Genomic DNA, 10,579 nt, shown 5'->3' with positions numbered 1-10,579 from the left:
GAAAATCTTCCTGAGCTGATACACAGGTTCAGTGCAACAGAAGCAGTTTCTTCTCTCATGATGTTTTTCTTAACACAGAGAAAAATGATAGGAACCTGAATGTGAACCCTCACGTACTCAGGTCTCTTTCCACTGCCTGAATTGTACTATAAAGTCAAAGAAGCACTGTCTTAGTGGGGAAAAAACAAACAAATCAAGTGTTAACCAGAAACACCAAAACTGATGCTTTTTTAAGATGATGTTCTCTGTTTCTGTGAATTGAAGAAAACCACAATTGCACAATCCATCCCGCACCTTACAGAGGAGCTGTATTTGACAGTAATTTTTCCGGACAAGACTGTTTCAGGACATACGGGTGAGAATATTCACAAAATAAAATTTTGGTTTTATGCAATTAAACTTTTCCRACTGGGCCAAACCCCACAGATCTTCACAGCATAGAAGAGGACTGATTTTTCTTGAGGGCATTTTTATCAATGGACGATTACTCTGTCAGCATCCTACAATTAGCATTTTTTCAACAGTCAGTGTGATTCCCCAAGCTGTATTTTACAGATTCACACAGCAGCTGAAAGATAAAAATAGTTTGAACAAAAGGGGAAAAAAAACCCAAACCACAGTTAAAACAAACAAACAAAAACTCCCAGCAGACAAAACCACATAGGATTTGTTCCCCAAATTCTTTTCCTGTCCCTTTGCCTGGGGTAATATCATCCTCATTTCCCAGGCCGGCTTGAGTATAGAACTCAGTAACACTCCACTAATTTCTAATGCTGTAAAAGTACCATGGAAATAATTCTGGATTTTTGAAAAGTGGTATTGCTCCAGAAGTCCCTTCTGAAAGATTTCAACAACAACATCTAAAAGGTAAATTTGACTGGTTTGATAGCAAGTAGAGGATCTAATATAGAACTTTTTATAGCATTTATAATATTGCTTTTATGATGCGTGATTTATGAGCTGGAAAGCACCTGAGGGAGGGTCCAAGCCTAGATCCAAGCACTGACAGTCTCCTGCCTTCTCATGAGAGATCATGGTGAGCACAGACATGCATGGGCCAGTAGTCAGTCCAAAATCATTTCACTATGATTAAATACATTAGGTAAAAACATAAACCAGCCAGTTTTCCTTGTGAGAATGAACAACCACAAAGAAAGTCTAATAAATGTCACTCTAGTAGTTTGTCATATCAAGTAATTTCAAGTGTTCAGAAAACTGCAAAGTGAGAAGAGCAGCAGTGTCAGTGCCTAAGGCAGCCTCCAGATCATGAAAAGAAGCTGAAGTGGCTGGGAGACTGAAACTTATCTTCAGAAAGACAGCACCCCAAACCTCTCAGTGGTATTTCGCTCAAGGGCTGTTCTCTGTCACCACAACTTTATCTGCCAAAAACACATGCAAACAAGAGCTAAACTGAGGCCACTCAAAGGTAGAGACTTCTGTCTCTCTCAACAAAATGGTTTCGCTGAGGTTTTCCCTTCACATTCAGAACATTTTCCACTTTAGACTAATTCCTTCCTTTGAGCCTTGGGCGCTGTCTCCATCCTCCCCGCCAAGCACAAGGAATGAAGCCATGCAGAGGCACTGTCCTTTCAGGAGCTCACAGGTCCAGCAGGAGAACACAGAGCCCACTAGCCCTGTGTACAGACCTCCTGAGGTGACTGTCACCTGCCCTGGGAGCCTGCAGGGACCTGCTCAGCACGACAGTGGCAAATGGCAGTAGCTTGGACAACCCYTTTATGGAGCCATGGGAACAGTGAGGCTTTGGCTGCCACACACCAAAAGGTTTCCCAAGGACTTCCCAAGGAACTGTCTTCACAAAGAGGGACAGAAATGTGCTTGCYCTGAGCAAAATGAAAAGAAACCTGCTTGTCTGTTATTTACACAACAGTACAAACGGGAAAGCTGGCTTGGCTAGGTCTCCAATTAGGGTGCTTGCTACACATGTAGAGAAACATGAACTCCACACGCACTGTTGTGGTTGCTCTCCTGGCTCTGCCAAAATACAGAGAACGGAGAGAAAAGCCAAAGGTTCAGTTACCAAAAGGGGCAGCAGCTTCTCTTGCTCTTCAGCTGGCTGTGTGTGCAGGGGGAAGGAAGGAAAGCCCGGAGGAAGATGAACAGAGGATGCCACAGCAGAGCAGTCACGCAGAGGGGGAGCTGAGCCTGCTGTCAGGGGAAGGACSTGCCTGGGCAATCCAAGGTGGCTGCACAAAGATACAAACCCACTCCCAGAATAAAAATCATGAAGTACAGAAACCCCATTGACTCCTCTTCTTGCCCAAGGCAAGATTTTGGGTACCTCCCCAGATGTGTCCCCAAGTTCCTGTATGTGTTCCTGCCCAGCACTCTTAAAAGTTGTGCTCTTTGCCACTGCATCTCATATGGTGGCTTTCTTCAGCTGCTTTTGTAAACAGCTAAAACTATTTCTCCTSTAAAGGTGTGTAGGAAACAGAAGAAAACAAACCAAAACCCACCCATTTTTTTGATGTTATATAACATTAGTCTATGGAGAACATTAGGTGAAGGCTCTGCACTGCTTCTGAACACATAATTAAATGATTTTCTGTTGGCAAGAAAGCTATTTGCATTGGAAAATCACCCCTAGGAACTGATTACCATAAAASAGCACTATGTGATGAGCTTTCACAGTTTTGTAACCTCAATGTTAGCTGGAAAACTCCAGAGAGATAAAACTCACCCCTTCCACATGGGTACGTCAGGTTCATGCAAGCAATCTTCTATCTTTTTAACATCAGGCCAACAGAGAGACTAAAGCAAGAGTTAGCACTGAAGCACACTTGAAAAGACTAAGAATAGTCATGTTTATATAGTGCCTTTCATCTGAGGAAGTCAGAAGGACTSAAAGTGAGACATACAATGCCCTTCTTCACAGACTTCTCTCCAGCTACTGCCAGAAACRTGGGAAGCAAAAAGGTGAACCAGATGGGCAGTAGCCAAGCAGCTGGTGTAGTTCAGGCCCTGCAAGGTCATTTTGTGTTCCTGGAGTGGCACAATTTATTGCCTTTGGCCCTGTCAAAAGTTTTGCTTTCATTTATTTCATTTAAAAATACCTATACAAAAAGAGAAATGCTGGCAGTACTCACTGCAGCATACGGCATTACAGAGGGCTTACCAGAGCCAAATTCATGCTGAACCTGTGGATTTCTAATTTACCCTTTTTTTAATCACTGTCATTTCTGCCACACCAAGAGGTCTTAGAGATGGCATTGCTTTCTCAGCACCCATTACGCCAAGGTGAGGACTCATCCTCCCAGGAGTAAACTCAGTACCCAAGTCAGACCTGCAGTATATCTGTAGAGGGCATTCACCAGGATGACATCCACATTGTCCCATTTATGTTATCTGACACACCTCATTGCAAAAAAACCCTCATCCAGCATCAGTCAGCCCTTCCACACCATGCCCAGTTCTTTCTGCCTGTACTGAAGGTCACAGTATTCACTCATTTAAAGCACGAGAGGCAGTGCTCTGGGAAGGCAGGACACAGTTACAGACCTCATGGCAAGTCTCAAAGCTTGCCCAAGATGGAAGTATTTTGAAGCAAACACACCCTGCTATTTATTGTCTCCTTACCCCAGCTTGGCCCTTCTGCAAGTCTTCCATTAGGCAGGTTTTCAGGCCCCAGTTCTGGACCTACATGCAATGGGGGCAAGGAATGTCCCAGAGACATGAGAGATCCTGTCTCAGCTGATGGATGCTTCCACCACACAGCCTCCTCACAGCCTGCTCATAGCACCCAGCTCATGCCCAGAAATGCTGCCCAGGGCAGGCAGCTGCTGATGAGCCATTACCTTTGTGGGAGATTGGAAAAATCAGGGGTTTTCCCCCACTTGCTGAAGCACAACAGCTTCAAAGACAGCTTGATTTTCRTGTTAAAATAGTTAGGGAAAATCTCCTTTTTTTTGTTCACTTTAAGGCTGTGGTCTATTCATTCCATGTTCATATTTCTGAGACCTGGAAAATCACACTTGTGAGTGAAAGATGTTGTTCCACAGTTAATCTTAATTCCAACCAAGATGGAATTTACCCAGTTCAGTGCGTGGGTGAGGTCTGGTTGCAGTTGTGGAAACTGCAAACACCATGGATGCCCACGATCACCACATCAAGATCACACTCCAAACCCACTGTTTTCCCTTTTTAAAAATGTGACTTCAAGTAAAGCCGTGAGACATTCCTGATATAGCTAACAGAGAGAACAGAGAAAGGCTGCAGGTTGTCGGGTCCTATGAGCTACATATTAAAAATGTCTATATTTTATCTTTTGTGCAATGTACTGAAATGAAACCAAAGTTTCATTTTGGCACAGCACTGCCAGCRCTCAGAATCCCTTTTCAGTTTCCCAGGGGTGCTCTCAGAAGCTCTTTTTCAGAGCTGCATTTTGCCACTCTGTAAAGAGGTTGCAGTGCCTGAGTGAAGCAATTGCTCCCACCCTGCAGTGTCAAATACAGAGTGGGGGTCCCTCAGCAGTTCCTGAAGAGCTTCTGGCATTCCAATGTTTTAAATTCTGGCTTGCCCTGGACAAGAACCAGTCTGCCCTCCCCAAGGACAGCAGGGTGCTCAGACATCTGGGCTCTCAGATCAGCTATCGGTGACTTGGGTATCTGTATCCTGCAGATGAAATCATGCAGATGCTTATTAAGCGTCTCTGCCACCCCAATCAACTCATTACTGGAAGAGATGCACCCTGTAATTATGCCAGATGCTATCTGAGCTCTGGAACGGAGACCACACATGACTGCCTTGTAGGTTAACAGGAGTTTAAACATTAGTATTTGTACTAAATCTACTAATTGCCTGGTGGAAAAAAATGAGATTGTGGTGTTTTGCTGACACCTTGGATCTGTTTATTTGCTAAGTTACTGCGGTTTGTTCCCTCTTCACTCAACTTGACACTGACTGGGTAATTTTTCTAAATATCTCACAGAACCATACAAAAAATATGGAATTCTTTTAAAAGATCCTAATACCTCCACTTTGAACCTTTTACAGACAGTGCCTTTTCTCTGCTGCTGCACCAAGSCTTAGCCAAAGGCAAGCAATTTCAACCCAGTGAAAGCAAGACTTGCTCTCATTTCCTATAGCAGCTGAAAAAGTTGCTGAAACACTGCAAAATCATCAAAATAACTGCACTGAATTTTTGCAAATCTTTTTCCTTCTCTTTCCACTGCACTGTATTACCTAGGTGTGCCCAGTATGTAACAGTTCTGGTAAAATCRCAGATCTCTGCATTTTTCCAGCTCTCTCCTTTTAATGTACCAAGATCACACTGCAAAGCCAGGCCCTGTGACAYAACTGCCTTGAAACCATAGATCACTTGGCAGCATAAAATACCGAAATCTGAGCTGTGGTGTGATTTTTTTAGGGTTTTTTTGTTGTTTCTTTCTCAGTGTACCAACAAGCCCTAAGCATAATAAAGACAGTAAAATTGTTAGAAAAAAATCACCTTTAAAAACTGATTTTTTTCAGGCTTTAGTAGTAAAAACACAAAGATATCCTGAGAATTAAATCTTTCTCTTGAAAGTAGAGAGCATGATCTGTTTTGAGTCACAAACTTCTCTAAATTATTCTAAACCACATTTACAGAATTTACACAGCAAAACCTTCAGTTCTTTCTTCTCTTTTGACTTCCAGTGTTAGCAATTCAGCTTGGGGAATTCAGCTGGATCATCTCCTATTTATTTATCTCTGTCAAACAAATTCTGTGCCAGCTAAAGTCACCATTTCATCGGTGTTTTCTGGCAACACACAGACAGAAAAAGGGACCAAAGCTGCTGCTACAGCCAGAGCCTCCCCAGAAAGGATGCTGACAGAGTGAGAACAAGCACATTCTCTCTTTCCATRCTCATGTTGGAATGCAAATCCTTCTCTCTCTCTCACACTATTATTCATTTAGAGCTCAGCCTAATGCTTCAAGTGTCATCACCCGCAGATTTCAGTCCAACTCAGCGGGAATTGCCTCTGTGTTGGCTCAATACTGCAGGCAGGAGAAAAAGAGAAGCACAAATGTTCTACCTTCAAATAAAAATATTCTGGTATCTCCTAATTGCACCAGGTACCAGGTCTATTATGTAAAAAAGGTGTTCAGGGTGATTTTTATGACAGAATTCGCTCCCACCACTTTCAACCTAATTCCAGCAAACCAGCCAGTGAGAGTTCTCCCCTATGGAAAGCTGACAAGATTTAACATARCATTTTTTAACAAAGAACATATATCATGCACTGTCTCCCAGCTTGCCTCCAGCCTTTTGCCCCTGAAACACCCTTGGCCACACAAGCCATRGTTTGTTTTTTCTCTCACCTCCTTTTAACCTGCTGTCTCTTACTTTCTGCTGCATTCTTCCTACAGTCTGACCCTTGTAAAAATCAAGAGGTATCACCGGATAAATCTTCCATGCTGTTTGTGCCCAGTCCACCCACTGATGGAAAATTTTTCAATGCCAACACCAAATGTCTTTAAARATTAATTAGAGCTCAGTGTGGCTGATTCCATCACCAAACCCTGCCAATGTCATAGTTGCATCCACACSAGGGACTCACCATTGTTAGTCTGATCTACGGGTCCTTGTTTTTTCAGTTGTCACTATAAAAGGAGCAGTCAGCTGTTTTCTCAGTTCCTCTGATTGGAAGAAGAGGGCACCCATGAGCTTCAGTAAGATTTGTAAGTGCATAAAGGTCAGAGGTACGTTATCAAGAGGCATCTCAGTTTTAAAATAATTCCAGACTATTGTAATTTGCAAAGTATTTAAAGGTTTTTATTTTAAGAGTGGGTGTCTCCCGGGCTGGCTTTTTGCTTTTTCTTACTGTAACTTAGAATTCAGGAATGAAAAGTCTAGCCCAAAGAKCTGCAAACACCATCTACCGAGATCAGAAGTGTCACTCAGCTTTTTTAACCATGAAGTCAAAGCCAAATTCTAGGTATTGTCATTTAATTGACAGGTCCTTTTGGGCAGGCTGTCAGCAGCTGTGGGGCTGCACGTGGGCCATACTCTTCCCAAAGGTGCATCCTGCTGTGCCTGGGGAGCAGCGTGGGGGGCCAGGTACCTGGGCTGCCCAACAGGGCTGCAGCCAGGCCAGGGCTGTGCCCAGCACTCAGGGAAGCACCAGCAAAGCAGGAATCTGGCTGCAATGTCCCCCTGCTCTGCCTCCTGCTGCTCCTCCCCAGCAGCCTGATTTTGGRTTGCAGCTCATCTCAGGCACCCACTCCCAAGTGCCACTCGAGGAAGAGGTTTGTAGATGAGGAAGATGTTGCAGAGCCCCTTGGGCCATGACAGTGGCACTCATGGCTGAGCTGTGGTCCTTTTAAACATCCCTGTTAGTTTAAACATAGCAGCAGGCTGTTATGGATCATCAGGGGCTGACATTTTTTCCAGTTTTTAAAGATTTTAACTCCACTCTGCCATGTGGTTGTGTGTTTCTCTATCACAAGCACAGTGTGGAGGGCAGCACTGATGCTGGGGAATGTTGGAAGCTGCTCCTAAAGGATAGAGTATGTCCCACACACAAGTCTGCATTGACAAGACCTGGCATACAGCTCAAAYTAATCCCTTTGCAAAGGTCAGAAAGTCAAATACATATATTGGAAAGCAATATTAAAAAAATCACTCTCTGTTCCCCATCCTCACAGGCAGCTGAGCTACCCATACACGATGGTAGTAATCCAGAGCACTTTCACTCTGTCAGCAAGTCTAAATTTTGGGCTAGTTCGCTCTTCAACAAAATCTTTAATTTTCCAAGTGGCTGTACCATATTAAGTATTACATACATCACAATCCTTCTCCAGATCCTAAAATAATAGCAATTACTCTAAATTTTAACATTCTGAGCAATATATTTTTGTCCCTGACCATGGCCTCAGCTGAAATTCAAACCCTCTTCTGTTCCTGAACTTTGCACCTCAGTTTTGGCTCCTTAACATTACCTTTCAGTTCCCAAAACTGGTTTGTGGCTCACTTGCTTAAATTGGATACTTTCTTACAACAATTTTTCACTTTGCTTGTCGTCTTACCYCCACCTAAAGAGGAAGTTATCCCCCAAGCAGGGAAATGAGAGCCATCCCTGTAGCTCTCACAGTGGTCACCCTGAGCAGCCTCCTRCTCTGCAGCATCCTCTGCCTTCTTCCACTTKGTGTTTTTACCCTCCCTGGCAGTCYCCTGTCCACAAGGCTCCTTTCCCAGGTTTGATGCCTGCCAGCAAGCCACAACTGGGACTCTTCTAAGAATCTGGCCCAGATTTCTCTCAGCAGTGAGAAAAGGCCACTTTTTCCTGTACATTGAAAGCTGTGGGATTGAGTCACCTTCCTTCTCGTGTCACAGATCTGACAGGCCTGCAGATCTCACGTATGTCTGGAGCCAGAGCAYGTGGTGCTAAGTTAAAGGTGAAGACCTGGTGGTAATGGAATGACTGACATGCAACATGAAAAGAACACGAACATGAAAGCCCTGCCTGGGTTGGTTTCTGGCTGACAGGTTCACTGCACAGCACCCAGACCTTCTCAGATGCCTGCCAATCTTGTCTACAGCAGCACAAGGCATCTTGCCTCCTGAACCTTAGAGAAGACAGAGCTATATGAAAGAAAACTCCTTTAAACACATTGAGAATGCCTYCAAAGCACAACAAATAGTTACTCCTTTTAACTATTCAAGAGGAACAGATTTTAAAACACCAGTTACAGTTTCAGGCAGAGATTCGGCTGAAATGTGGCAGGTGATTAAACTGCAGTTCTAGAAGCTTGGACTCATCTTCATCTCAAATTTGATCTGACTTTTCTCAAGTTTATGAGATCAGAAAGAATGAAAGAAAGAATATTCTGGATGCTGGGAAAATTTAGTCTAAAGAATTAGGTATCATCTCTGGAAAAATCAGATTATGGTAAGAATATCTAAAAAAATATACATCCTGTAATTAAAAAAAAGCTATTCTTACACTTTCTCCCTCTCCCCACTTCAGATCAAAAGCCAGACTGCTAAATCAGCATCCATGTTATGGCCCTATTTAGTATTGCTTCAGTGGTTGCAGTTATTAAAAAAAAACGCTCAAGACCAGAGAAATTTTATGCTAAAATATTTAAATACTTRACTTTAGAATTGCTTACCAGGAAAACAACAGGAAAAGGATGTGGCCTGATAAATACTTGTAACATCTTCATCAGTATCATATATTTGTTCATATGAATTTGATTTTACTGAAAATTAATAAGTGTGAGAAGTCTGAAGTGAAGGCATGTCACAGTACCAAACRAACAGCAAACAAGCTCCATATTCAGGAAGGCATACAGACATTTTTTGAATCACAGTGAATGCTGTCCACTAAAAGCCACTTTAAACCTTAAACCAAAGGGGCATTTAAAAAAGGCATGGAACAGTGCAGGCTCAGCCCCAGCACACGAGCCCTTTTGAGAGAAGCAAGCCAGTGGAAAGAGGAGGGGGCAGATGGCACAAGGGAGAGGGCAGGAGCAGCAGAGAGAGGGCAGGAGCAGCATCTGTCCCTTCTTTTGGTTGGAATCCAGGCTGTGGAGCCACTGGGCCCCTTTCTCTGGGGACAATACCTCAAACTTCGCAAACAGAGATGGCATCCTGTAGATAGAGAGACTGGCACGAACCTCTCCCTGCCCTACTTCACACAGTCTCACCCTAACTGAAATGTTGTTGAAATTAAWCAGAAAGACTGAAAGGTTCAAAAGAATTAGATAATCACATGTACATGGAAAATGGCAGGAAATACGCCTTATCATAGTCTTGATTATTAATTTTGTTTACTACATACTACCAACACAGTTTCAACATTTACCACCCCAGAATAGATAATTCTGAATAGGAAAGGGCAGACAGACAAGTTTTTTCAGAAGAATGTAGGACTTCTAGGAAGGTGTGAACATCCAGCTATGATTGATGCAATGCTGTCTTTCCTGGRCTGCAGACAAAGCTGGGCCCTGGGAAAGAACAGGCTAAAAATAATGTGTTGGCCTTGGATATCTGGATCTGGGAAACTGCACTCCACTGAAGGTGTGTTGTATAACCTTTGGAAAATCCTTCTGATTATCTCTGCTTTGATTCCCCACATGTAATATGGAAAAAAAAAAAAAAACCCACAGACCTTACTTATACTATCAGGGCAACACCAGAACAGGTACATTTAATAGAGGACAGAAAACCCCAAACTTGGCCATGTCCAGCAGACAAAGCTGAGGTGGTGCATTGAGATGTCCTGTGCAAACATCCAAACCACCCCACAAGTGGTGTGTCCAGGACAACAAGCACCACCTCGTCAGCACAGTGCTCGGCAGGGATAATATTTGATAAACAGGTTATAATGTTAGCCAAGTACCAAACTGATGTGTCCAACTATGCACACAACAGGAGAGTGACTTTTATTAGCAGCCACATCCTCCGTGTGCTCTACCTCTGGTGATTAAAAAGTTAAATCTTACCAGTGTGTCATGATATCATAAACATATGGATTGCTGCTGGCCTGTTAATATTAAAATAGACCACGAGCTGATGTTTGGCACAATTGTACACACAGTTTATATAATGAAGTAATAGAACAGAACACAGAGAAA

The sequence above is a fragment of the Malurus melanocephalus genome, unplaced genomic scaffold (assembly GCF_030028575.1).
Source record: "Malurus melanocephalus ecotype Western Australia unplaced genomic scaffold, MMel_1.1 scaffold_317, whole genome shotgun sequence".
NCBI lineage: Eukaryota > Metazoa > Chordata > Aves > Passeriformes > Maluridae > Malurus > Malurus melanocephalus.
Note: the sequence above shows the minus strand (reverse complement) of the source record.